General features: G+C 42.0%; 1 pseudogene; it reads left to right on the forward strand.

Annotated features, from left to right (window-relative positions):
* Positions 1-18,989, forward strand: part of LOC129667090 (PRELI domain-containing protein 1, mitochondrial-like) — an 85,897-nt pseudogene extending 66,908 nt beyond the window's left edge.
* The last annotated feature ends 7,810 nt before the right edge of the window (positions 18,990-26,799 follow it).

The following is a 26,799-nucleotide window of genomic DNA, read 5'->3' on the forward strand; positions in this document are numbered from 1 at the left end:
GAAGAAGAAGAAGAAGAAGAAGAAGAAGAAGAAGAAGAAGAAGAAGACTCAAAGAACAAAGATCTTAATCTAGTTTGCTGCTCATACCAGAGTACAGACAGGGAGGGAAAAGAGGGGTAACTGCTGCTCTTGACCAGAATCTGATCAACAAGAAGGATGTCTTTGGTGGTGCTGGATAAAGAACTGTTCAAGAAGGGTGTGTGTGTGTTCTCAGGTGTGTCCAGAGAATACTGTACAGCAGAATGTAGCTAAGAGGATGGAGCTGAGATAGCAGAATAGCAGATGGCAATGAAGAGGACAGGACTGTCCCTGAGAAGCAGATGTAGCTACCCAGAGTTCTCACATCGACCACGTCTTACTCAAGAATGAGAAGGATATAAAGTAAATAAATACATAAATTAATTAAAAAAAGAACACTTCTACGTCATGAAAGCAGGCACACTCAGGGTCTAAAGAGATGGCTCAGTATTTATGAGCATACACTGCTCTTGCAGAGGCCCGGAGTTCCGTTCTCAGTGCCCACATTACGTGGCTCACAATGCCTGCAACTCCAGCCCAATGGGATCTAGTGTCCCTTTCTGGCCTCCATGGGCACCTCACTCAGCTGCATCCTCTGATCCAATTAAAAAAATATTTTTAAAAAGGAGGAATGCTGAACTGGAAATCATATGGACCCAAAAGAAGAGGGTAAGTTTGGTAGGCTGATAACCAGAAAAAAACAGTGGTCTTTACAATTTATCACCAATCAGCCCAAGTATCGGAAGCACCCAACACTGATCTTTAAAGATGAGGCACTGTCTGCTTCCTGGATGTGGAATGGAGGAAAAGCTGATAATGTCTGCGAATGGGAGAGTCCAGGCTTGTCTTCTCAGTCCCGTAAGTGGTGAAGATGGTCAGGGACTGGCGGAACAGTTAAATGTCAAGCACGTTGGGAGCGTGGTCTGACCAGAGAATGGGTCCTACTCAGAGCACAGAGGAAAGTTTTAGTAACTTCCACCATTCAGAGAAAAGCACACTTTCTTCCACTCCCCCTGTGCCCTGTGGCATGTGGTCTTGAAGAATGATCTTTAGCCTCCTTTGAAAGAGGTGAGGTCTCGAGGGAGCCACACATGAGGACCTGTGTGGGAGAGTCACCGGGAGCATAACAGTAGTGTCTGCCCCCAGAAGGTTGATACCGCAAGCTTCCATGACAATTTTCTCTAGGGCTTTAAATTTCACCACAAGGGGTCTTTTATCTGAAGTGTGTACCTCTTTGTTTTTGTTGTTGTTTTGTTTTGTTTTTGAGAAAGGATTTTGCCAATGTGTAGACTTCTCAGAACCCTCTCCTGTTGGTATTACACTGTCATTTCAAGCAGGAGGATGTAATGCATGAGGGCTGAGGGGAAAAGAGCAATTTGTTATTTCCTCTGTTCTGGACTTTGATTTCTCTCACACTTACACTTGGACTTGCTCTAGTAATCACCCCTTTTGTTGACAGAGAAACTTGTGTGGAGCGTACAATCCACCCCAAGGCCAGGAATGCTGCTCCTGTCAAGTTCTTGTTTTCCATCATGAGTCTCCCTCTAAATGATTGGTTTTCAGTTAATTATATGTAAATGTACATCTGTATGAACACATGTTCACATGTGAGTGTGTGGCTTCACAGCATCCGGAAGCGATCGTTATGTTCCTGGAACTGCCATACAGAGGCATGTGAGCTGTCGCTGGGTGCTGGAAACCACTCTTAGAGATTCAGCAAGAGCAACGTGTCTAGCACCCCTTCCCACCAAGCTTAACGTCTTACAGAAAAGTATTTGCTTGCTGCACCATTCTCCTATCTTTGTCCTGAAGGGCATGGGAACTTCTGAGAGGGGATCAAGGAGTAGAGGGAAGAATTTAGGCAGCCCCTCTTCACACCCTAACACGTGGCCTGGTTGCTAAACAGAAGCTCAAGGAGCAAGTGTGCACTTACCTGTGAGGCCAGCCTCACACTCACTACAACTCCTGTACTGCAGAGCTCCTACTCTGTCCCTCCGCTCACCTTTAGCGACGTTCTGCATTGATTCCCTGATCAGTCAATTCGCAGATGAGGGACTGAAATCCACTAAGAACTCTATGAGCACTGGCATAGAAGGTGGAATGTGCAAAAATCAGTTAGATTGGTCTATGGCCAGCGTTAATCCCCTCAGGGGCCCGATCACTTCTTAAAGGCACAGCCTCCCTGTCTGTCACCTGTCACCTTAATGGCCAAGCCCCTGTATGAATTTAGGATTGACAAACCTTATTCACATCCTACCATACTCCCTGCCGGGCCCATCGCCAGCTGTGTGTTCTTGGAGCAGTGAAGTCACACCTCAGGCTTTCTACAATTCCAGCGTCATGATTATACTCCGTTTATCCAATGGCCGTGAACTTCCTGTATTATTGTTTTTTTTAAAAGAGACTTCTTACTATTGTAACTTAGGAAGTTCACACTCGATGGCATCAATGGCATCAGCTATCACCATTTCGATGCTTCCAGTGTGGTTAGAATCTTTGTCTTGAGCCTTTTCTCTTGGAAGAGTGGCCATAGTTACTTAGATTATTGCAAATGAAATTTATAAAACAGATGATTAAAACTTATTCATGCCCTGTTGGCTTGTGTACAAAGACAACCCATGGCTGGATTCTGGACACTCAGGTTTTGAGAAGATTTAAGCCATCCTAACTGGCAAGAGTGGCTCATAGGCATTTTGTATGAAATATTTGGTCCACTCTAAACGCCTTATTTCCTTCTGGAGGCCCTAGTAGGTGGATACGTTCTAGGGAGACAATACCGTGTGACTGTTCTTTAAGAAAATAATCCTGGCCCTCTAGTCTCAGCGAGCTTTTCCGATAGACAGCATTTTGTGTTCTCTGACATAAATCATTGCTGGGAAAACTGAGAACGTCCTGTGTGGCTCCACTGGGCGGAGACTACGGGCAGCCTGCTGCTTGGTCCTCTAGACTTTGCCCTGTATTGATTTTTCTGTACATCTTTGGGCTGTAATCATTCATAGGTCTGATGATAAGCAGATATTAGATGATATTAGACAATGAGCCTTGTGAGTTTTCCAAGGGGGCCATTGAATGTGCGGTTGTCCTGGGAATGCCCAGCACAGCATCTTCAAAATGTTTCCTATTCCATGTACTGTAAATGCTGGTTCTGGCATGGACAGGTCCCTGTTCTTCCACTATGGGTCAGTTTCTAATTCTCCACTGACTAAACCTGAAAGCTAGCCCTGTTAATTGAACCAGCATACAAAGACATTATTGCTTTTGCTCAAACATTAGGTGGACAACAATATAGAAGAATGGCTTTCAAGCTTTACATTTAAGGCACAGAACTTCCTGAAAAATCCCTTCTGTATTAAAAAAAAATCTTGATGAAAGACAAGAACTAAAGTGTTCTAGTGCAAGGCTGCTGCCACTGAGGAAGAGCCTTGTCTGCGCATGCTCCTCTCTTTCTGATGCAAGCTGAGAAATATGATGTAAAGTTTATTGTGTATGATAAAAATGCGCACCCAAATATGTACAACTGTGTCTCCTCTTCAGAAGAAGGTCGATAATAAAGTCATTATCTGATGATTTACTAGAACTGTAAGCTGAACTACAACATCAGGCAGGTCTTCAGCCAGAGAACAAGACCCGGGTGCCAAGTGGAAGGCAAAGCTTAGGCCTCCTGCTGCATCTGTTTTCCCTGGGACATCAAAGGCAGAGCAGGGATGAGTTGCATTTAGGCCTTCTATTACGAGAAGGCTTTTATTGCATGTAATTGTGAAAGAATGTGCGAGGTACTTCCTCTCTGTTTTATAGATCAGGAAACGAGTTCTCACATGATTGAATCTAAGCCTGGATTTTTTTTTTTTTTTTGTCACTCCATAAGGGATCACTAACTGTTAACCTATGCGTCCTCTGCTCTTTGACCCAACAGACATGCTTACTGATGTCTCTTATGCTTACTGAAGTCTTTTTAATCAGAATGAAGAATAGGGCTGGAGAGATGGCTCAGATGTTAAGAGCACTGGCTGCTCTTCTAAAGGTCATGAGTTCAATTTCCCAGCAACCACATGGTGGGTCGCAACCATCTATAATGAGATCTGGGTCTCTCTTCTGTCGTGCAGGTGTACATGCAGGCAGAATACTGTATACATGATAACTAAATAAATCTTAAAAAAAAAAAAGAATGAAGAATAGCTGAATGGCTTTGCTCATGCCTTTCCTGCAATACAGATAGGGGATTAAGGCAGATACATACAACACACATTGTCAAAGACACATTGATACATGTAGCCAAAAATATCCTCAATGGCCTAATAGTCCTTGCTAAACTGGGCACACAGGAGATGTGCTTAATTACTGCTGATCCCAGCTATCCAATAGGCACTTTGGTGTATGTGACCATTTCCCAGTTAGTCCAAAGCCTTAGTCTGAATTTTTGGACTCGAAAAAGAAAAGTTGCCATCCTGATAGCTGCTTGTCAGCCTGAGTTTCCTAATTGCCTCAGTTTTTCTGTGTTCCTGGAGATGCGCTCCAGTGAATCCTTACAACATTTCCTCTTCACTTCCAGTTTGTGATTATCCGCCTCAGCCTGCAGTAAGGCAGCTGCCTGAGATCCAACCGTCACCCCTCCATCCCTCCCAGTACCCAGCGAACATGACCAGCAGTTACCCTGGCTTCACTCCAAGTCTCTCACTTCCCTTCAGAGGACTGGGGGATGAAGAATGAAGTCAGGACAAAGTTCACTGTTGTAAACACCCAGTCCACCAGCAAGGTAAGGGGCCCCAGCGTGCGATGTGTGTTTGAACAGCAGAGATAACAAGGTTTATTTCCCATCATTCCGTTTCCCAAGCCTCAGAGATACAGAGAGAGAGAGAGAGAGCATGCATACACTTCCCAGCACTGGCGACAGGCATGCTGGGAAGAAGAGGGTTTGACTGTTGATGGGAAGGAGGTGGAATTCGGCCAAAGGAGCCAGCGGGGAGCGGAGTGAGGGTGGAAAGAAGAGCAGGCAATCGAAGCAGCCAGCCGTACCATGAGGAGACTGAGATCAACACAGCACGTGCTCCACACAGAGACCAAAACCAAGACGGGCAACGCCTATCTGGTTTGGGGTTAAACTGAGCTCAGGAGTTTTGTGTCGAGATTATTAAAAAGAAACATCAGTTGAGCCAGTGCACATTTCACCCTTACAACCGAAGAAGCAGGCGCCAGTCATTCGCTCTAACTGACTGATCTCTTATTTTTCTTGGTACCAAGGATCACACCCAGGGCCTCGCATACAGTTATGCAGAACAAGTCATCGAGGGCTGACTTAACATTCATGGTCACAGCCGTTATTCACAAAAGCTCACAAAACGCCTCACTCTGTGGCACTGGAAGCTGGTGCCTGAACTGAAAACTGCTGTGCTGTGATCAGCACCAGGGCAGCCACGGCGAGGAACAACTCAAAGCCTGTCTATGCCATGGTGAACCCAGCAGGCCTGAGCGATGAAGCACCCTCCTACCCCCAGAAATGGGGCCTCCTTCTCTCATTCTCAAGGTTAGCTGTATCATGATGTGTGAGTGGCATGCCTGACACCCGGGGCTGCTCTTGCTGCCAATTCCTCCTTCCTCTTGCAGGACAACTCATGTACCACCTCCTTTTATAGCCTCTTTAAACTCCGGATGTCCTGGCCCGCCACACCTATAACAGTCTTCAGCTCCCTGTCGGATACTATATGCTTATCACTTCCTCTGCTTTAACGGCCCGTCTCTAGAGATCAGAGACATGTTTTGCATGTCACTGCGTTCCTATTGCATAGAAAATTACCAAAGCATAGCTGGTTCTTTAAGAGGGTGACAAAAATAACAGAAAAAAAAATAGATGAATAAGTAAATACAAAATATAAAGAAATGAGGTTTTCATTTACTCCTTTTCCCTCTGGCACAGACTGGAAGACTGTTTTGTTTTGTTTTTAATTTAGGATTATCGACTATTGTGTTTGGTGGCAGATGAACAATATTTTTTTTTTGAGAGAGAAATAAGTGCACAATATGTTTATGGTTTTAATAATCATTAAGTGATATTATTATTGTCAGACGGTGATTTCTCCAACATGCTTCCTCAAGCATTTAATGGTAGAAAGGTATTTTGGACATTCAAACAGAGTACCCAAATTCATACTGGCAATTCTTTACACTCTCTCTTCTTGTTTCTTTTTTTTTTTTTTTTTGAATTTTATTTTTTTCTTATCAGTTACATTTTATTAACTCTGTATCCCAGCCATGTCCCGATCCCTCATTCCCTCCCAGTCCCTCCCTCCCTCCCTCCTCTCCACCGTGCCCCTTTCCAAGTCCACTGATAGTGGGGACCTCCTCCCCATTCATCTGATCCTGTTTTATCAGGTATCTTCAGGACTGACTGCAAAGCTCTCCTCTGTGGCCTAACAGGACTGCTCCTCCCTTGGGGGGTGGGGAGGCCAAAGAGCCAGTCATTGAGTTCCTGTTAGAAATAGTCCTTGTTCCCCTCACTATGGGAAACCAATTGGTTACTGAGCTACCACAGGCTACATCTGAGCAGAGGTTCTAGGTTATATCCATACATGGTCCTTGGTTGAATGTCAGTCTCAGAAAAGACCCTGTGCCCAGATATATTTGGTCCTTGTGGAGCTCCTATCCTTTCCCCATCAGACTAACTCCCCTTCTTTCATATGATTCCCTGTACTCTGCCAAAGGTTTGGTCATGAGTCTTTGCTTTGAAAACACTGCTAGTTAGAGTCTTTCAAATGCACTCAGTAGACTCCTGTCATACGTTCAATGCACATCCCATCTGTCTTTCTGAATGAGGATTGATAATCTTACCCCATGTCCGCTCTCTTGATTATCTTTCTCTTCTTGTTTCTAACAGAGAGCTGGATTAATGTGCTTTCTGGTCATTTCCCTTCATTGCCTCCTAGCTTAGCAGAGGTCACCTGTAGGTTTAGGGCTGACTGGGTCACAGCTGAGACCAAGTAATTCTTACTACTTGCTTCGCAAGTCTGGAGTTAACTGTGGTGGCCCCTCTTGCATTTTTTTCCGAGTGCCTCTGGAGAAGATCTCTCTTCTTTTGAACGAAAGTTCCAGTGTTCTTCTCTCAGTGTATTTACCACCATGTCAGCTGTGCGTCAACCTTGGGGTTTGAATACTCTGGAGAAAGGGGATGTCATTAGCTTTGGATCCAAAGAACATGTAAGAAGACAACTGGGGAAATGTCTGAGTGTGCCGTGTGGCAACCTCCCACCACTGTGGGCTGGCGAATGGCTGGCTGCCCAGGACTCACTGAGGTCCTCTGGATAGAATCCTGTGCTGACTGGCGCCCACTTCAGTCCACACCCATGGACAGTGGCCGCTACTCAAAGCACAGCCATTGGCCTGAGCTACCCAGACAGTCTGGCTCTAGGTAGCCTCGGCAAAGGAACCTCAATTCCCAAGGCCTTCTGTAGAAGAGAGGGCACAAAACCGATTTACCTTGAATGGCATCGAATCTGTGATGTTCTTTCTTGACAGTAAAGCTTTATCAAGCTACTAGTCACTTCGGTTTCTCTCACTGTACTCTTAACATTCCCAGGGGTTAAGTTTTCCCCTATTAACCTGTATCCTTAGGCCCACTATACAAGTAGATTCTTCTGTTCCTTTTCAGTGGGAATCACTTTTTCCCCCAGAATTTTTATGGAGGATCTTTCTTTGGTCTCTTCTCTGAAAGCAATGACTACTACACAGCAGCAAGAACAACTCCAGTGCTGTAAATATATGTGATGTTTTCTAGGATTTCAGGTGCCCCCAGTTAACCATGCTCTAAAAATGATAGATGGAAAATTTCAGAAGTAAATAATTTATCCGTTTTAAATGGCATTGCTAGTGTGAGTGGTACAATAAAGTTGGTCCTGGAAACAGACTGCCTGGAACCTTAATCATCCCTCTACCCAGATTATCCACAATGTATACATCTCCTGACAGATACTTCTTCCTAGCCATCTTGGTTGTCATAGTAACTGTAAGGCTAGCTCTCACAGTGTTTGCGTTTGGGCAACCATTATTTTAACTAATGGCCTGAAGTATAAGTACAGCGGTGTTGGCAATTCAGATAACGATGGCAGTCATGTTGAAGGGAAGCCAGGAAGTGGGTTCTGTAAGTGAAAAAGTGAATGTGCAATAAGATATTGAGGGGAAGAGAATGAGTGAGCCCATATCACATTACTCTTGTTATAGTATATTGTTAGGGTCGTGTCTTATTCTCAGTTACTGTTTTTCTCTTATTGTACCTAGATATAGATTAAACTTTCTCTCACATATGAGTATTTGAAACAATGGGAGCAGAGCTTGGTACTAACTAGGATTTCAGGCATGCACTGGAGTAGCTGGGCTGTGTCCCTGAAGAAAAGGGAAAAGACTACTGTATTTATTTTGAATCCACCCGCTTCTTACACTCTGTAGCACACACAGGGAAAATTCACACGTTGCATAATGGGCGTCTCTGCCCTTCAACACAGAGGTCTGTCAGCAGTGACCCCGGCCACAGAAGGAAGAGTTCTCATCCCCAAGGAAAGATCAAAGCCTGCTGCTGCAGTTGTTGGAGAAGCTACTGAAGAGTTGAAAGGTCAGGTCTGCTGCTCCTGCTGTGCTGAGCATTGATGAGAGAATAGTTTTCAGACATTTGTCTGTGTTAAAAACTATACTCTCCCTCAACTGCCTACCTATGAACACTATAGCAACATACCGTTCTGTTCTTAGAGAGGGCATTACAACTTGCATATGCATTTATTCTGATATTCCTCTGAATTAACAAAAGATGGCGTGAGTATATTTAAACATTAACTTGGATTTCTTTATTCTATGGAATGTATATATGTTTTTTTCTTTTTAGGGTGTGCACGTGTGTGTGTGTGTAGTATATTTGTGTATGTATTTGCGTGTGTATGTGTATAAGAATTTGTACATGGAGGACTGATGTTGGTGTGGGGTATTTTCCGCGGTCACTTTCCACTTTATTTTTCAAGACAAGGTCTTTTATTGAACCTGGAGCCTGGTTAGTCTGTCTGGCCATTGAGCTTCAGGGATCTGTCTGTCTGTCTCCCTTCCAAGCCCACTAGAGCTATGGTTTCATATGTATATATCTGTGCATACAGATATGGTTTTATATGCATATATTTATTTGGGTGCTGGGGGGTGGCTCTGAACTCAGGTATTATGTTTAGTGGTAAGCACTTCACTGACTGAACCAGGTTTGGATAAAAATTCTTTTAAAATGTATTTTAAAGTATCATGCATTTTTGGGTGGAGAGCTAGGCTAAAACAAACTAAAGATGGTTGTTTGCTTTTTGTACCCAAGGGACAACTGTTCATACCATTTAGATTAGATGCATTTCATAAAAAAATTGTGTGATTTAGTCCAGGCCCAGTTTTTTTTATTGTATATGAAATAATAGTATACATTAGTGGGAAAATCCCACTAAAAGATAATAAATTTTACTTATATTTCTGAAGGAACAGATAAGATTATGTGGGTTTAAGTATAGAAACATCTTTTGGATTTGCTAAGGAATGCATTTTTACGATATTTAAAATTCATTCATCTTGTCTGCATGAGTTAATTTGTTTCAGCATTTCCTAGAAGTGTTTATGAAGTCAGTTCTATGCACTTATAAGAAAAAGGACGGTTTTTATTCCAGGCAGCATCTTTTGCCATATTAAAGGGCTAAGAGCTCTTGATACTCCACCTGATAATTTTCAGATAGCAACATTAAACAAAGAATTCAAAGATTTCCCATTTAATATGACACACATTTCCCATTCAACCCAAATATTAAACTCTTGTTAGAGTATTGTTCATTTAATACTTAAAAATAATTAAATCTTGTCATTTCATTGGCCAGGTGATTGCTTGTTGTTAGCCACAGGTTTGATATGCTACCAGAGTCTCTAGCCCTAAGGCCTTGATCTGGGTTCAAACACTTCTCAGACACTTCAGAGAACAATCACACACACACACACACACACACACACACACACACACACACACACACTTCAGAGAACAATCAGACACACACACACACACACACACACACACACACACACGCAGAAAATAAATTTATTTGCAGTTTTGGCCAAATTTGGAGAAAAAGAAATTTCCGGTCTGCCCTACTGTGCCCACAGCAGTGTTACAACTTACAGAAGAATGAAACAAAACACAGGAAGCATTCACATGCCCATTTAGCTGTCATGGTGAACAGGCAGAGAGACTTTCCCGTAGTTACACACTGCACAACGTTGCCTCCAGGGTTCCTGTGGTGATCTGAATGAGAATGGCCCCCATTCTCATTCATGTATATGAATGTTTGGTTCCCAGTTAGAACTGTTTGGGAAGGATTAGGTGTGCCATTGTTGGAGGGAGTGTGGCCATTGTTGGAGAAAGTATGTTTTGGGGGTGGGCTTTGGGGTTTCAAATGCCCAAGGTAAACCCAGTCTCTCTCTCTGTCTCTTTGAAGGGGCTGATTCAGATTGTCCACAGCAGCAAACTATTTGCCTTGTGCGTGCTTGGAGAGGAGCTCTTTGCCAGCCGCAGATTGTTTAAATCTGAGGACTCTGAAGAGGCATTAAATGCTGGGACTCAGAGAGAGAGAGAAGGGGGCTCCAAGGAAGAAGAAGGATGCTGGTGCTTCCCCATTGTTCCTAGTTGCTGTTGATGCAGTTGGATAAGTTGGAGATATCCTGAAACAAAAATTGGACTTGCCCGAAAAAAAAAAAAAAAAAAACCCAATGACCTAGCAGGAAGCAGCTAAGAAAAACTCTGCCCTGTCTCCCATTAACCTTTCTTTCCTTTCTGGTGTTGGGGTGTTGGAAGGAATTGGAGTGGAGGAGGGAGAAAGAGAAACAGGAAACGTAAATAAAACGGAATTAAAAGGTATGCCAGCCAGCGCTCCTTTTGCATCCCTAGATGAGGAAAGGCGGTGGGAGCTTCCCCAAGCTTAGAGGGTAGAGCTAGCTGGGGCTCCTCTCATGCCCGTGATTTAGCGTTAGTGCTGTTTAAAGCTAGTGGTGTCATCATGACCCTCTGTCCCTTGGTTTCCCACAGCATTACAACAGGAGAACAGCTGGGGAGACAAAAGCCCCGATTTCAAGTTCAGTTGAGTCTGCTTGACAGTTTGTCTTTGAGGATGTCATTTAACCCTTCAGCCTCATCTCTACACTTGAATGATTAGAATTTGAAGTCCTTCTTCTGCTGTATCACTCTGCCTCTGAACTGTTATGAAAAATGTTTTTTTTTTTAAAGTTAGGTGTTTATGTTTTCCCCATTTCTCATGTTTTTCTTTTCTTCAAAATTTCCCAGCTTTTTTTTTTTTTCTCTTAAAAAAAGCACTAGTAGTTTGATAGAACTTACTGTTCACAAACCTGTGTGGGCTTCTAAGAGCAATCACTTTCTTTACTAATTACCTAAGAGACAGCAGTATCTTTATTATGTAATGAGTTTTATAGGCCATAAACTTAGTAAAGCCAAATAGGACATTATTATTTTAAAACCAAACTTTATTTTTTTAAATCTTGAATTCTCATTCTACTCAATCAAAATTAAATAGGAAGGAAGGAAAGAGGAACAAGGGAGAATTGTGAGAGAGGGCTAAAGAAAAGGGAAGGACAGGGAATAAAGAGAAGAGGGAGAAAGAAAGGGAAGGAAGCAGAGAAGGAAGGGGGAAGGGAAAGAAATATCTCTGCTGGATTCTGTGTTTTCTCAAACTCAAGTCTTTTTCCTCCACCCAAACACAGAGTTTTTGTCTGTGTTTTCACCTCTGCACACGAACCATATTTCCTAGGAGCAAAATGACCGCAAACACAATCTGAAAGAAGGCATGTAGTAACTGACTTAGCAATTGACACTGTCTCTCTGGACCATGACTCCTTCGCAGCTGAGGTTGGTGGAGGCGTTTCTTGGACTCCACTGGACACACTCCTCTTCTGTGTAGTCCACCGAGGTCACTGAGGTTGCCCTTGGAGGCGAGGCACTGTCTAGTGTCCATCTGAAGCCTCTGTAGATGAGGGAATGGTGGCTTGCATGGGGTGTAGGCACAGCAAACTCAAACTCTGGCCAACTCCTTAGCAGTGAGCTTAGAATCAACTGCAGGACAAAGAAAGAGTGTAGGAGAAAATGCAGGCATGCCCTGGCGGTCGGCCTACCTGGCACACTGTGCTTCTAAATAACCATCATGGCACTCCATTCTCCTGAGTATTCCCAGAAGTCAACAGTGGATTCTGAAGTGGCTGAGTAGTGGAGGCTGGTCTGCTGAGGATTCAGCACTCTCCATGTCTCCTTTTATCCACACAGAGACCCTGCAATTATGCAAAAAGTATGGAAGTGAGCAGTGTTTGCCTTTTTAAATCCTCCAGCTCTCAGAAAGCTTTCCTCACACTGCTGTCTGGGATTCAGGCCTCTTGCCCCTGCTGTCATGTTCACCCAAACCTCTTGGGCAGCACCTCGCCTCTGTGGATTTCTGTGTGTGCTGAACTACAGGTAAGCAATGCTGGTTTACGGTCCACGTCACGTGTGACTGATAAATGAGGCCATGTGCTGTAACTGAAAGCAGCCTTTCGTGAGGTGGAGAACTAATAGAAATATGCAAATGAAGCTAGCTGACACTGGGCTTTAATTGATCTAGATGAAGTGCCTTTGGATCTTAAATTATCTGAAAACTCCCAGCAGTTCCTCTCGCTCCTTTAAAGCCCAACATAAGGTTCATTAGCTCAGAAGTGGTGCTTGACAAGATCCTTAGATAATTGGGATTTTGATATGGTATTGACTACTCAAGTTTGTCAAAAGAAGTAATGAAAGGTTTTGAGATTCTAGTAATTAAAAAAATACATTAAAATGTAAATGCTCCATACTCATAGATATTTGTAGGGTATACTATGACTCTCCCATACACATACACAACTCACAATGAGACCAGGTAGTTGGCATGTCCAAAACCTCGAACATTTGTCATTTATTTGTGTGAAGAACATTCAAAATCCTCTCTGCTGCCTATTTTAAAATCTGTAATGAATTGTTTCAACTATAATCATCTTCTTCCGTTATAAGGCAATAGCTGTCACTCCTCCTATTCAGCAGTATCTTTGTGCCCATTGATAGTTTCCTCTTCATCTTTCTTGTACTTCAGTAGCTGTTATTCTGTACTTATATCATCCCTGTTACTTTCTCCATATATAGCATATGGGAACTGCCTTTCTCTGCCCCGACTTGACTCATTTTACTTAACACGACATCCTAAAAACCGTCTATGTTGCTACAAGATGAAAAACGTCATTCTTTTTCATGAAGGCATCACGTTCCACTGTAGAGCAAATAGCCAAATAGTCTATATTTTCTTTACCAGTTTATCTGTTGATGGAAACCTACTCTGACATAGTATGATTGGTAATAATGCTTCAGTGGACATGGAGTATAGATACCTCGCCAACACGCTATTTCTTTTGAATAAATGGTCGTGGTATTTCTCCTGGATTACAGGTAGCTCTGCTCTCAGTTCTTTATCCACAGTGGCTGTGTGGATTATTTTGCTAGCAGAAGTATATGAGGGTTCCCCTTCTTCACAGCTTCCGATCCTCACTAGAATGTAGGGAAGGGGTCGTTTGCTGTCTTGGTAGTAACTCAAAATGGTATTTCACTGTGGTTTTAAGCACTATTTCCTCCACGGAAATAGTTAAACATTTTCCCATGCGTATTGTGGCCATTTGTATAAATTCTCTTGGGAAATGGTTATTGATATCAATAGCCTGTTTTAAAATCATATTTTCTTTTATTCTTTTTGTTTTAGCTGTTAAAATTGTTGAGGTTTTGTATTTATTCTGGATATTAGTACTTTTCATATGAATAATTCCAAATAGTTATTACTATCTTATAGGTTGAAATTTTATGTTTTTGAATGTTTCCTTTGCTGGGAAGAAACTTTTTAGTTTGCTGATAATCCCCATTGTCTATTTTTTTGTTTTTATTTCCTATGCTTTTGGGGAATTATGAAAACAAAAACAAAAACAAAAACCTCTGTCCTGAACCAGTCTCCTAAAGTGCTTCTTCCATTTTCTTTCAGCAGTTTATGAGTTTTAGGTCTTAAATTTAAATCTTTGCTCCATTGTTAGTTGATTGTTTTAAAGTGAAATACAGCGATCTGGTTTTTTCTTTTTTCTTTTTTGTTTGATTGTTTCTTTTTTTGTTTGAGAAAAAAATATCTCAACCACTGGATATGTACAACTTCAAGTAGAGAATGTGGATCCTATTGGTTCTTAGTCAAAGTCTATGCATTTCATATTGGGAACACTCAGTAATGGCTCATATATAAGAATCAGTTCACTCTACAGTGAAGGAGATAAATATTTACTAGTTTTACAGACAGTAACGAGATCTGTGTGTGAGGGTGAATGTTTTAGTCTTTTCAGTTCTGTATGGTAAAGAAACAGCTAAGTCAGATTTAGTCATTCATCGTCTTAGTCAGGGTTTTTATTGCTGTGACTAAACACCATTTCCAAAAGCAACTTTGGGAGGAAAGTTTTATTTCAGCATACAACTCTCAGATCATGTCTGTTATGGGAAGAACAGACACAATGAGGGAAGAAATTCAAGGCAAAGTAGGAACTGAAGTGGAGGCCGTGAAGGGGTGCTACTTCCTGTCTAGCTCCTCGTAGCTCTTTTCCGCCCCCTTTCTTATAGTACCTACGACCACCCATAATGGGTTGGACCTTCCTACATCAATAATTTATCAAGAAAATGTTCTATTGGCTTTTTGTAGGCAATTATTATGGCTATGTTCCTGACTAAGCTTCTTTCTTGCTAAACGGCCAGCCTTGTATAGAGTTGATATAAAACTACACCTTTATGGTATGTTCTATAGTATAAAAACAATCATCATTTGAAGAGACAATAAAGGACTATGCAATTGAAAGTATAGAGGAAATAACAGAGGTGTCACCAGCTACTTGATACAATCACCTTGAACCTTCTGCTTTGCGTATGTTTTTATTTTGTGTGTGCGTGCTTTCTTGCAGGCTGCCCCTTAACCACTACATGCATTCCCATAGAGTCCATTCTGTCCACGCTTCATGTAGATCCCAGGGATCAAACTTGCATCTTCAGGTCTGGTAGCAGGAGTGTTTACCCAGCCCTAAAATATTTTTTTAATTTTCTTATTTTTGTATTGTTATGTTTTATCTATTTTTCTTGCCTTCGTGGGTTTGTAACTTATGCTGAGTTTTTTCCTTGTTCTGAACAAATGTTCGCTTTGCTACCCAATTTTATATATATAATTTCACTTTCTTTTTCTTAAGAAAGCAAAACCTTATCTTTTTTTTTTTCTTAGAAATGTTTCCAAGTAATGTCTTTCTCCCAGAATGGCAAATTATTTACTGTGAAGCTGTGATGTGAAGTTGTGTGTGTGTGTGTTTGTGTGTGTTGTGCTTTTCCTTGTGATAATTTGTTCAGCTTCGAGGAGCTGGTGATTATTTATAAAATAGAACAAATGTGCTGGCTCACAGGCTTGTTTTCAGGATTCAGTGAAGTCAAGTGACTCGAGGAAGGATGCTTCAAATGTCCAACTGTCAGCTGTCAGCCTGGCATGCACACTCTGATAATGCCCTCTGTTCTATTCTGGTTGTCACTAGTAAGGTGTCCTTGGGCCTACTTATTTCTTTGCTGGCAACATGGAAAAAATGTATAAAACTCACAGAATTTCTGTAGGTCTCCAATGGGCGAGCTTTCTTTTATCACAGAATTATCAATGTCAAATATCAACACCTCTGAATATCAATGTCAAATAACACCTCTGAAGAACTATGGGTCATTATGAGGACCTTTTCCAGGGACTGTTTCCTTTCACTGAAAAGTGTTTATTATTTTTCCATTTCCATTTGAATGAATCATTTATCTTATAGCCACAAATGAAGAGGGCCTGCTTTTTATTGATGGCATTTAGTTTTTTAGAGGCATGCCATGAATAAGAAGTGTAGATATAGCTAGGTCTTAGACATTTTGTCCCGTTATTTGTACTGTGAAGGTGTATCAGGTCAGACAGGCGGAGGGAGAGAAGCACTAGCAAATGTGAGGATCATATAATTTTGATAATATGAATTACAAACGTATGTTTCTGTCAGATGTTTTTAAGTCTATAATTTTTCTTATCCTTCTGTATGTCATAGTTTAAATAGTGTTATGTAATCCAGTCCCTCATGTTGGCAGAAGTGATGTAGGCACATTGGTGACTAAGCTGTGAGCCTGGTCATCTGCATCCCACCAGACTCTGTGCCGTGACGCTGTGGGGTGCTGGGCCTGCCTGCCCTACATGATGGTGAAGCATTTCCTGGAACAGAGCGAACTCTGAAGTTCTTAGACCCAACCCTTTGCTACCTCCTGGCAACAGAAAACATGTCTTCAGTGAAGACATAGTGTACCTGGAGGTGACCCCTGACCAGAAAGCTCTGTCCTGACCAAGACCAACATGACCGGCGATGCCATGTTGGACAGAGTGACTGTCAATATTGCTCACTTGGACCACATCCTGGAAGACTCTGTTGAGGACCCATAGACTCAGACCATGACCGCCTTCTCCCTGAACAGCAACCACACCCTGCTGGTGGTTGTGGAGGAACAATGTGTTTACTGTGTGAATTCTGACAACAGCTGCTGGGCTGAAATCCCTTGGCAAGCCTGGGTCTCCTCTCGCTTGTTTGACATCTCCAGAGGGGTCCAGGAATTTGGTCTTGTCTGCCTCAGAAGCAAAGCGATCAAGACAATGAAGGGCTTTGAGAGCATCTTGGCCAAACTATTTGATGAGACCTCTTCCAAAACACTTGTTGAGACAGCAATAAAGGCCAAAGAGAAAGCAAAGGAGACTGTAAAGCCAGCCACAGAGAAGACCACTGGCCGCTGGGGTCACTACCAAACGACAGCAGTAGAAAATCATGGAGCCAGCAGCAAGTGTGGCTCAGCCTCCTCTTCCCTTTCCACACTGTACTTGGTAAGTAAAAATCAATCTTGAGCCGTCTGCATGGAGGGTTTGGGCCTGTTTTTTGTTCATTATCTGCAGCATGCCAGGCTCAGTGTCCACTGAAACTGCCTGCTTGTTCTCCCACTGGCCAGAGGCTCAGTGACTTGCCTAAGGTCATAAGTAGTACATAGGTAATGTGGCAATAAAGCATAAACTGAACATTCCACTAGGGCCGGGCTCCTTGTTTTATTCTCTGATGTTCTCTGAGTACCAGAACTAATATTTAGCCTATAACAGGCCCCCAATAAACACTTGATTTTATTGACACCCCCCCCACAAAAAAGATTCTTCTAAAATGATGGTCCTTTTTTTTCTTTCTTACCAAGTAGGAGAGATTTTTTTTTTCCTCTTAGATTTAAAAACATTTCTTCCTGTACACAGCTGTATCTAACATACAGTTAATCACAGAAATTACCGGAGTCTATATTTTGGGGGTGCTGAGCGTAGCTTGAGAGAACAGACAAAAATCACAGAAGTAGAGAATTAGGAAGAAAGTGACATTTGCTGGTACTAAAAGAGACGGCTGCTTCCATCTCCGGTTCTGATGAATGCTTTGGCTGTGAGGACTATTGGGGACATCCTCATGAAAGCCACAGTAGGAGAACTTTAAAGAGGAAACACAGAACACCCAGGGCTTTGGGAAGGAATCCACGGGACCCAGCACAGGTGACCAATACGTAGAAATTTTTGCCTCGCCCCGGAAGCTTCCAGATCTCCCTGCCCTGTGAGCCACGCACGTGACGTTCTGCAGGGTTACACTGTTCTGCTCTGAGCCTTGGGAACTCACCTTCTTATTCCTCCCCCAGCGACTTCATGGATGTTTAAGAGGTTATGATAAAATGACATTCTCTTAGCAAAGGTCTGTGCCTAAGTCATTTTGTTCTCTAGGGTATCCTCTGCCAAACTTTCGTGAGAAAACTGTTTCTTTGGGTATTTCTTGATTGACTGGTAACACTTACTCTTTTGGTTAGAATCACGCAGGTTAAAAAGTTCAGTCCAGGCATCTGTTCCATATGCTAGCTTCTAAGCTTCAAACAACCCTGTTTATAAGGTATCAAGCTGCTGAGTTATATGCTGGATCCAAGAGTGTCTGGGATCATATCAGGGCCTCACATCTCAATTCTTGACCACTGGGTATAGCTGAAGTTTTAGCCAGTATTTACGAAGAAAAAAATTCTCTTTCTGGTGTGGCTTGTTAAAGACTTCATAGGTTGAGATGAGATGTTGCAGTCCTCTGGATGAGGACAGTGTAGGCACAGAGACGGAGCAGGCAACATGCTTTGTTTTCAAGCCTTTTCGCAGTCAAGTGTTATTGGGAGCCATTTCTCATACACTTAAGTTTAAGGAAAGGAAAGAGATGAGTGTGTGTGTGAGTGTGTGTGTGAGTGTGATACTACATCAGAGCACAGTTTCCCCTCCCTCCTATTCTTCCAGCCTCTTCTGGTCCCATGACTCTTTTCTCCCCCAGATCCACCGGTCCCCTCCTCCCTTCAGAGAAGAGCAGGCCTCCCAGGGACATCAACAAAGTAAAGCATAACAAGCTACAAGCTACACTAAGACCATCCACATACCATCACATGAAGGCTGGGAAAGGCAACCCAGTAGGAGGAAAATGTTCCCACAAGTGGGCCAAAGAGTCAGGGACAGCCCTGGCTCCCACTGTTAAGATTTCAGTCTCTTCCCATGTGAGTTTTAAATTCAGTGACTTTCCACCTGGTTCACGCTACATGTTTCAATTCCAGTGGGCGCATATCATGTTATCCTTAACTCATTCAGCAATCAGTATTTTATTAGACCTGCGATTCTGGGGCCAAGGCAATCAATCAACAGATCATAGTACGGCCCCCTTTTCAGCTCTACAATGCTGACGCTGAGCTGGACCATCAAATAGTGATTACTTTAGTGGCTGAGGTTCAGAATCTCATGAAGTATCCTGCACTCACATGAGTGACCCCTGGGCTGGGATGACTGAGGTTGGGCTTCAGCTGTAACTGTTGACCAGAGACTTGACTTGGTGTCTCATTGCTAAGGCTTTCTCCTGATAGTTCAGTTCATAACAATTTAGAGAGTGCTGCAAACGGATGGGGAGGTGGTGGAGGCAAGCCATTCATGAGAGCCATGGAAGAACCAATGTCCGTCCTCATATTCTGTTGATTAAAGCAGCCTCAAGCTTACTGAGTCTCAATTGAAAAGTATTTACTTTTTTTCCCTAGTGAAAAAGTTTACCTTAACAAGCGAAAGTTAATGCCAGCATGCATCTGTTTTTCCTAGGCAGCACAACTCAAGAGAGAAATCCTGGCGAAAGGAGTGAGATGAGAGGTCACTGAGCCTGTACGAGGCCACTCTTGACAAGTGGCAATGCTTTGCATGCTAAATGACTACAGAGCTAATATGCTGCTTCTTACACTTGAGCCTTTTGATCCCATGGATCAAAAGTTGAAATTTGGCAACTCCATGGTCTGGCATGAAGATCCGATGAGATAATGTAAAGAAAGAGAAGCAGGAGAAGACAGGAAACAGGACAGGATCCTACCACAGGTGACCTCTGAAAGACTCTACTAATCGAGGTATCAAAGCAGAGGCTGAGACTCATAGCCAAACTTTGCTTAGAGTGCAGGGAGTCTTATGAAAGAAGGGGAGATAGAAAGCCCTGGAGGGGATAGGAGCTCCAAAAAGAGACCAACAGAACCAACAATACTGAGCCCTGGGGGCCCTGCAGAGACTATTACCCCAACCAAGGACAATGCTTATAGCCCATAGACTCAGTCTCCATGTGGGATCCCTAGTAAGGGAAGCAGGAATTTTCTTTAGCATGAATTCAGTGGCTGGCTCTCTTACTGCCTCTCCCTGGTGGGTGCAGCCTTGCCAGTCCACAGAGGAAGACAATGCAACCTGTACTGATGAGACCTGATAGACTAGGGTCAAATAGAAGGGGAGGAGGACATTCCCTATTAGTGGACTAGGGGAGGGGCATAGGAGAAGAAGAAGAAGGGAGGGTGGGATTGGGAGGAGAAGAGGGAGGGGCCACAGTCAGGATACAAATTGAATAAATTGTAATAAATTATAATAAAATTTTTTTTATAAAGAATAGCATATTTCTTCTCTGACATACCAAGTCATCAAGACAAGTTGGGACAAGGCAGAGACCAATATTCAGTAGCCACATGATGCTTGATCCTGATTTAGTGTGATGAGTCACAGTTTGTATCTTGATGGGATGCTGTGACAATCGAAAGCCAATGTACAGTCTGGTTTTGTGAAAATATTATGACTGACAGGAATATGCTTCATTATGACTTAAATCAGACTGCAAGTTGATCCTGTCAGTGACCACAAATCATTTTTCTCTATAGAACGAGGGGCAATAATATATATATATGGCAAAGACTTACAGAGCTTCATATGTGGCAGGTATTATGTTAAGTACTTTATATAGATTTATGACTACCAACTGTATTATGTAATCTACTTCTTATGAAAGGGAAACTGAGGCTCATAGAGATTATGTCCTGTTGAAGTTCAAGAACTTATAAGAGAGAGGCAGCTGACATTTGAATCCATCTTGTGTACATTAGATTTCGTAATAGTCCAAAGCCTTGCCCATTTGATAGCTCTCTTAGGATGTTGCTTACCATGACATCAAATTAAATTCTGATCCAATCTAATTAATTTAATTCAATAAGTGTACATCAGATAGCTCTTCACCCTAAGTGGACTAATATTTAGTGGAGGGTTAATAGAAAGCAGACATTGGCATTAAACATGGACAAGATGAAATCTCCTTCAAGGAGAGCACAGTTCATTAGAAGAGAAAATCATGGGTGATTGGCAAACTGAGTGGGAAATTCAACCTGGATTCACACACTGTGGAAGCCATGAAGATTAGAAAACAGTAAAGTGGGGGCTTTAGAGATGGCTCAGTAGGTAAGAGCTCAGCCAACAAGAGGACCTGAGTTCAAATCCCCAGTAGCCTCATAAAAAGCCAGTCAAGGCTGCTTGTGTCTGTTACCCCCACATTGAGGGGTGGGGATAGGCAGATCCCAATTGCTGGTCAGCCAGCCTAGCTCAGCCAACTACCAGTTCAGCAGGGGACCCTGCTTTAAGGCTACAAGACTAAGGAGCAACTGAGGAAGCAATGCCATGTTCTGTCCTGACCGCTCCTGGGTTGTGAATATACATACTTGTATGCTACACACCTATAGTACACACAATACATAGTAAGACATGCCAAACAGAAAAAAATGAAGAGGAAAAGCTGAACACACGCTATGCCCTCAAATGCTGGCATCTTGTTTGAAGAATTTAATTCTACCAGAACAATGTCAGCAGACACCTAATGTAAATACAACCTCGGGCCTGGCATTTTGGGCACTAATGATTATTAACCGTCTCTTTAGACTTGGAAATGAAGTTATAGAACAATCCAATGAGTGCGTGTGTGGCCAAACTGTCTTCAACAACAACAACGTCAACTGGGGCTTTTTATAAAGGGTTACACAACAACTTCTGACTCTACCTTGACACAGAATGACTGTCCTTGTGGGTACCCTGTCTTCAAATTTCACTGTTGAGCCAAGCAAGGTGCACACATTTGTAACCCCAGCACTCTGGAGCCTGGGGCAGGGGGATCATTAGGAATTCAAGGCAAGCCTGAGCTAATTACTGAGTTTGAAGTCAGCCCAGACTTCATCATGGTACTTTTTTAAAAACAGTAGCAACACCATTAACAGAAAACCAACCAAGTAAGCAACAAAAAGCTTCCCCCAGACTTCAAATTTCTAAGTATTAATCTCGAAAGAAGATACCTAGTCCTGAGAATTCCTTCTTGGTTACTTCGTTAGTTGATCACTATAACGTTTTGATTTGTTAGCCATCCATTACACTTTCCAGCATGGCTTGGTCTTTGGAAACTGACTAGGATAGAGAAGGAATAAAGAAAGGACAGACAGACACACAGAAAGGCTGGAGATAAGTGGGCTGGGTGTTAGGACGGTGCCATGCAAACTATGGCACAGCCTGAAACCCCTCTGTGCTTATTGTTAGCTAGTCTTGGTAGTAGGTTTCTGCAGATGAGCAGTTTCAAGCCATAAACATCCCAGAGGAGAAAGCTGCCCTTGCTATTTTTGAGTACTCTAGTTAACCCTTTGCAAACACTTGTACTTGGGCCAAAGGAAAGCTTTGCCATTCTGAACTTGCCTTGGGGGAAATGTTTTGCCAATTCCCATTGGTCTGAGCCTTTGGTCCTGGATATGGCTATGTTCATGTCAAACAACACATATTCACTCGGCTTCATCTGCTTGTTATACAGTCACTTGAGGCTTTCTCTGCTCCTCAGAGTTCATGCATTCTTCAACCTGGCATTTACCTCTCCACGTTAGATGCTGGGAAGGTTGATGTCAGCTGTCAGTCATGTGTTGAGGCTGGGACTCATCTATGCCTCCAGAGTGATGATTGCTAATTTCCTGAAATTTTATGTTTTTTTTTTTTAATAAATCCTCTTTATAAAATAAGACTTGGACATTTATTTATAGAAGCTGTACATCATGATTATTGTGAGTCAGTCATACTTACATTCAGAATCTGGATCACGTCCTAAGTCTTGTCTTTCTTTTTTTAAAATTATTTTTTATTTATAATAATTTATTCACTTTGTATCCCAGCTTTAGCCCCTCCCTTGTTCCCTCCCACTCCTGCCCTCCCTCCCTCCTCTTCTCCTATGCCCCTCCCCAAGTCCACTGATAGGGGAGGTTCTCCCCTCCCCTTTCCATCTGACCCTAGCCTATCAGGTCTCACCAGGACTGGCTGCATTATCTTCCTCTGTGACCTGGTAAGGCTGCCCACCCCCCTCAGGGGAAGTGATCAAAGAACCAGCCACTGAGTTCATGTCAGAGACAGTCCTTGTTCCTCTCACTAGGGTGTCTTCTTAGAGACTGAGGTGCCATGGGCTACATGTGCAGGGGTTCTAGGTTATTTCCATGAATGGTCCTTGGTTGGAGTATCAGTCTCAGAAAGACCCTCTGGGCCCAGATTTCTTGGTTCTGTTGCTCCCCAGGTCTTTCTATCTCTTCCTTCTTTCATAAGACTCCCTATACTCCGCCCAAAGTTTGGCTATGAGTCTCAGCATTTGCTTTAATACCCTGCTGAGTAGAGTCTTACGGAGACTCTCTGTGGTAGGCTCCTGTCATGTTTCCTATTTTCTCCCTCTTCCGATGTCCATCCCATTTGCCTCCTTCTTGCTTAGCTTGTTTAGGTGTACAGATAGTACCATGTTTATCTTATATTATATGTCTAATATCCACTTATAAGTGAGTATATACTATGTGTGTCTTTCTGCTTCTGAGATAACCTCACTCAGGATGATCTTTTCTAGTTCCCACCATTTGCCTGCAAATTTCATGATTTCCTGTTTTTAATTGTTGAGTAATTTTCCATTGTGTAAATGTACCACAATTTCTGTATCCATTCCTCAATTGAGGGACATCTGGGTTGTTCCCAGATTCTGGCTATTACAAATAAAGCTGCTATGATCATGGCTGAGAAAAAGCCCTTGTTGTATACTTGAGCATCTTTTGGATATATGCCTAGGAGTGGTATAGCTGGATCTTGAGGTAGCACTATTCCTAATAGTGTGAGAAAGCTTCAGATTGATTTCCAAAGTGGTTGTAGAAGTTTACATTCCTACCAGCAATGGATGAAGGTTCCCCTTTCTCCATATCCTCTCCAGCATGTGTTGTCACTTGAGTAATTCATCTTAGCCATTCTAATGGGTATAAGGTAAACTTTTAGGATCTTTTTGATTTGCATTTCTCTAATGACTAGGGATGTTGAGCATTTCTTTAAGTGTTTCTCTGCCATTCGATATTCCTGTATTAAGGATTCTCTGTTTAGCTCTGCTCCCCATTTTTTGTTAGATTACTTGATTTATTGCTTTTTAATCTCTCAAAATTTTTTTTATATATTCTGGATATTAGCCCTCTGTCAGATATAGGGTTGGTGAAGATCCTTTTCCAGACAATTAAAGGAGATCAAGGGCATTCAAATCGGAAAAGAAGAAGTCAAAGTATCACTATTTTTAGATGATGTGATTGTATACATAAGTGATCCCAAAAATTCTACCAGGAAACTCCTACAGATGATACAGCAAAGTGGCTGGATACAAAATTAACTAAAAAAAAAAAAAAATCAGTAGCCCTCCTATATACAAAAGGCAAATGGGCTGAGAAAGAAATTAGGGAAACAACACCCTTCACAATAGCCACAAAGGACATGAAGTACCTTGGTGTAACTCTAACCAAGCAAGTCAAAGACTTGTATGAAAAAACTTCAAGTCTCTGAAGAAAGAATTAGAAGATATCAGAAGATGTGAAGATACCCCATGCTCATGGCTTGGCAGGATTAACATGGTAAAAATGGCCATCTTACCAAAAGCAATCTACAGGTTCAATGCAATTTCTATCAAATTACCAACACAATTATTTACAGACCTTGAAAGAAAAATTCTCAACTGCATATGGAATAACAAGAAACCCAGAATTGCTAAAACAATCCTCTACCATAAAAGATATTCTGGGGTTATCTCCATCCCTGATCTCAAGTTGTACTATAGAGCAACAGTAATAAAAACTGCATGGTAATGGCATAGAAATAGATTGGTGGCTCAGAATCGAATAGAAGACCCAGAAATAAACCCACATACTTATGGACACCTGATTTTTGACAAAGATGCCAAAACTATAAGGATAGCATCTTTAACAAATGGTGCTGGTCTAACTGGATCTCTATACGTAGAAAAATGCTTATCACCCTGCACAAAACTGAAGTCCAAGTGGATAAAAAACCTCAACATAAAACCAGGCTCACTAAACCTGTTAGAAGAAAAATTGGGGAAGAGCCTTGAACTCATTGGCACAGGAGACAACTTCCTGAACAGAACACCAACAGCACAGGCTCTAAGATCAACAATCAATAAACGTTACCTCATGAAACTGAAAACTTCTGTAAAGCAAAGGACACTGTCATCAGAAACTTTATGTCTTAAACATAGCCATTTAAAGATTAAACTACACAAGCTTGCAAGAACTTTGTTAAAACCAAGTTCAAAAATACTCAACCTGAAATATTTCTAAAGTATTTTACCTACATTCCGGTATTGTCTATGATCACAAAGTCATTCACATTTACTGTATGGAAAATACTGCAAAGTGGTGAATTATTTTGCATTTGTTCTCAGTTCAACGTTCAATGTGGCCTTGTTGATAGTGCAGAAATCAATCAAAGTGAGAATATTTACACATTTCAAGCTAGCCATCATGCCTTGTCATCTATCACAGAAGGAAAAGACCTGGGGTGAATATTTTAAGTGACAGCTTGCCTTTGAAGCTATCTGTTTGTTTGACCTTCATTTAACTTGCGATATAGGTATCTAAAGATTTTAAACAAAATGAATACATCTGGTAATTTTGTAACGTCTTTATAGTTTTCCAAATGAAAAAGCAGCAGTCTAGTGTAGCACTACACTGTATTTCTTCACTGTTGCCTTTGAAGGTTCTGTCTTACTCAGAGACGGTATTGTTACATTGTATTTACTTGAATGACCCATTTTCAACATTACCCATTAACACTCAGTGTGCCTGATGAGGGCATTCTTTTAAGCTCGGTCCTGTAAACTTCCCTGCCATTCCCCACCTAAGTCACTGACATCCGCATTTTTAGCCTCATAGCTATCTTACTAATATGATGTTTATATTAGCAACTGTCAATACCAATGCACACAGAATCATTTTCCTCTTGTAATGACATTTCATTTGAATTTAATAATTGATACTTTTGTGGTTTTTCAGTTTCATAATTCTCTATGTAATTATAAGACCCATGTCAAAATGAATATTAGCCACTAACACTGTTGTTGATCCTCTTATTGTTCTCCATACATCCTTTATTATATCAAAGTGGTTTTTTTTCCCATGTCATCTGTGTTAATAGTCCAAGCAGGACTCTGTCCTGGAGCATTTCCTCTGTCTCCAATTTGTTGCGTCTTCTCTTTTGTCTTGTTATTCAGATGTCTTCCTAAAATGTGTATTTTCTTTCTATTTTTCCTCTCTTCTGGGATGTTCCCTAGGCCATCGATGCTAGAGGTGTGGAGTAGATGTATCCAGAAGGGCTTTTGGGAGAGCTCATTTTAAAGAGCCTGATGGGTGAGTTTGATATCAAGTCTGATTCAGGACTTAGCAAAGTTCCCATCTCACTGTCTCAATATTTCCTCATTTCTCAGTGTTTGCCTTTGAGTGTAATAAGGCCTGTAAATCAAACCGTTTAGAAAGAAGAGATATGGCACAAGTCTGATGTGGCTTTTATTAGATCTAAAATTGTATGTGCAATAGGACTGATTACAGTTTTTAACAGGAAAGTTTATTGGCCCTTGTCATTTAGCAGATAACAGGCGATCGTTTCATTCAGTCACCTCCGTGACTGATCAAGAAATTTCCTTCACTTGTCCAGGTCTTACCTGGATCATGGTTAGATGGGAGCACACAGCCCACCTAAGCTTTTTAACAACTATCCCATTGCCTCTCTTGCTCTTACTGACACTGGGTGTGCTCTTGTTCAAGGAGGTGGCTCAAGAGAGGTGGCAAGGAGCCAAAGGGCAATTATGTTTGCGCTAATCCTCACAAGGGTCATCAATAAGCCGAGACGGTCTTGGCAAACAATTTATTATAATTTAAGCAACACCACATTAATGGGACCACCCTTTCTTTCT

The sequence above is a fragment of the Psammomys obesus genome, unplaced genomic scaffold (assembly GCF_907164565.1).
Source record: "Psammomys obesus unplaced genomic scaffold, mPsaObe1.curated_primary_1811, whole genome shotgun sequence".
Classification (NCBI taxonomy): Eukaryota; Metazoa; Chordata; class Mammalia; order Rodentia; family Muridae; genus Psammomys; species Psammomys obesus.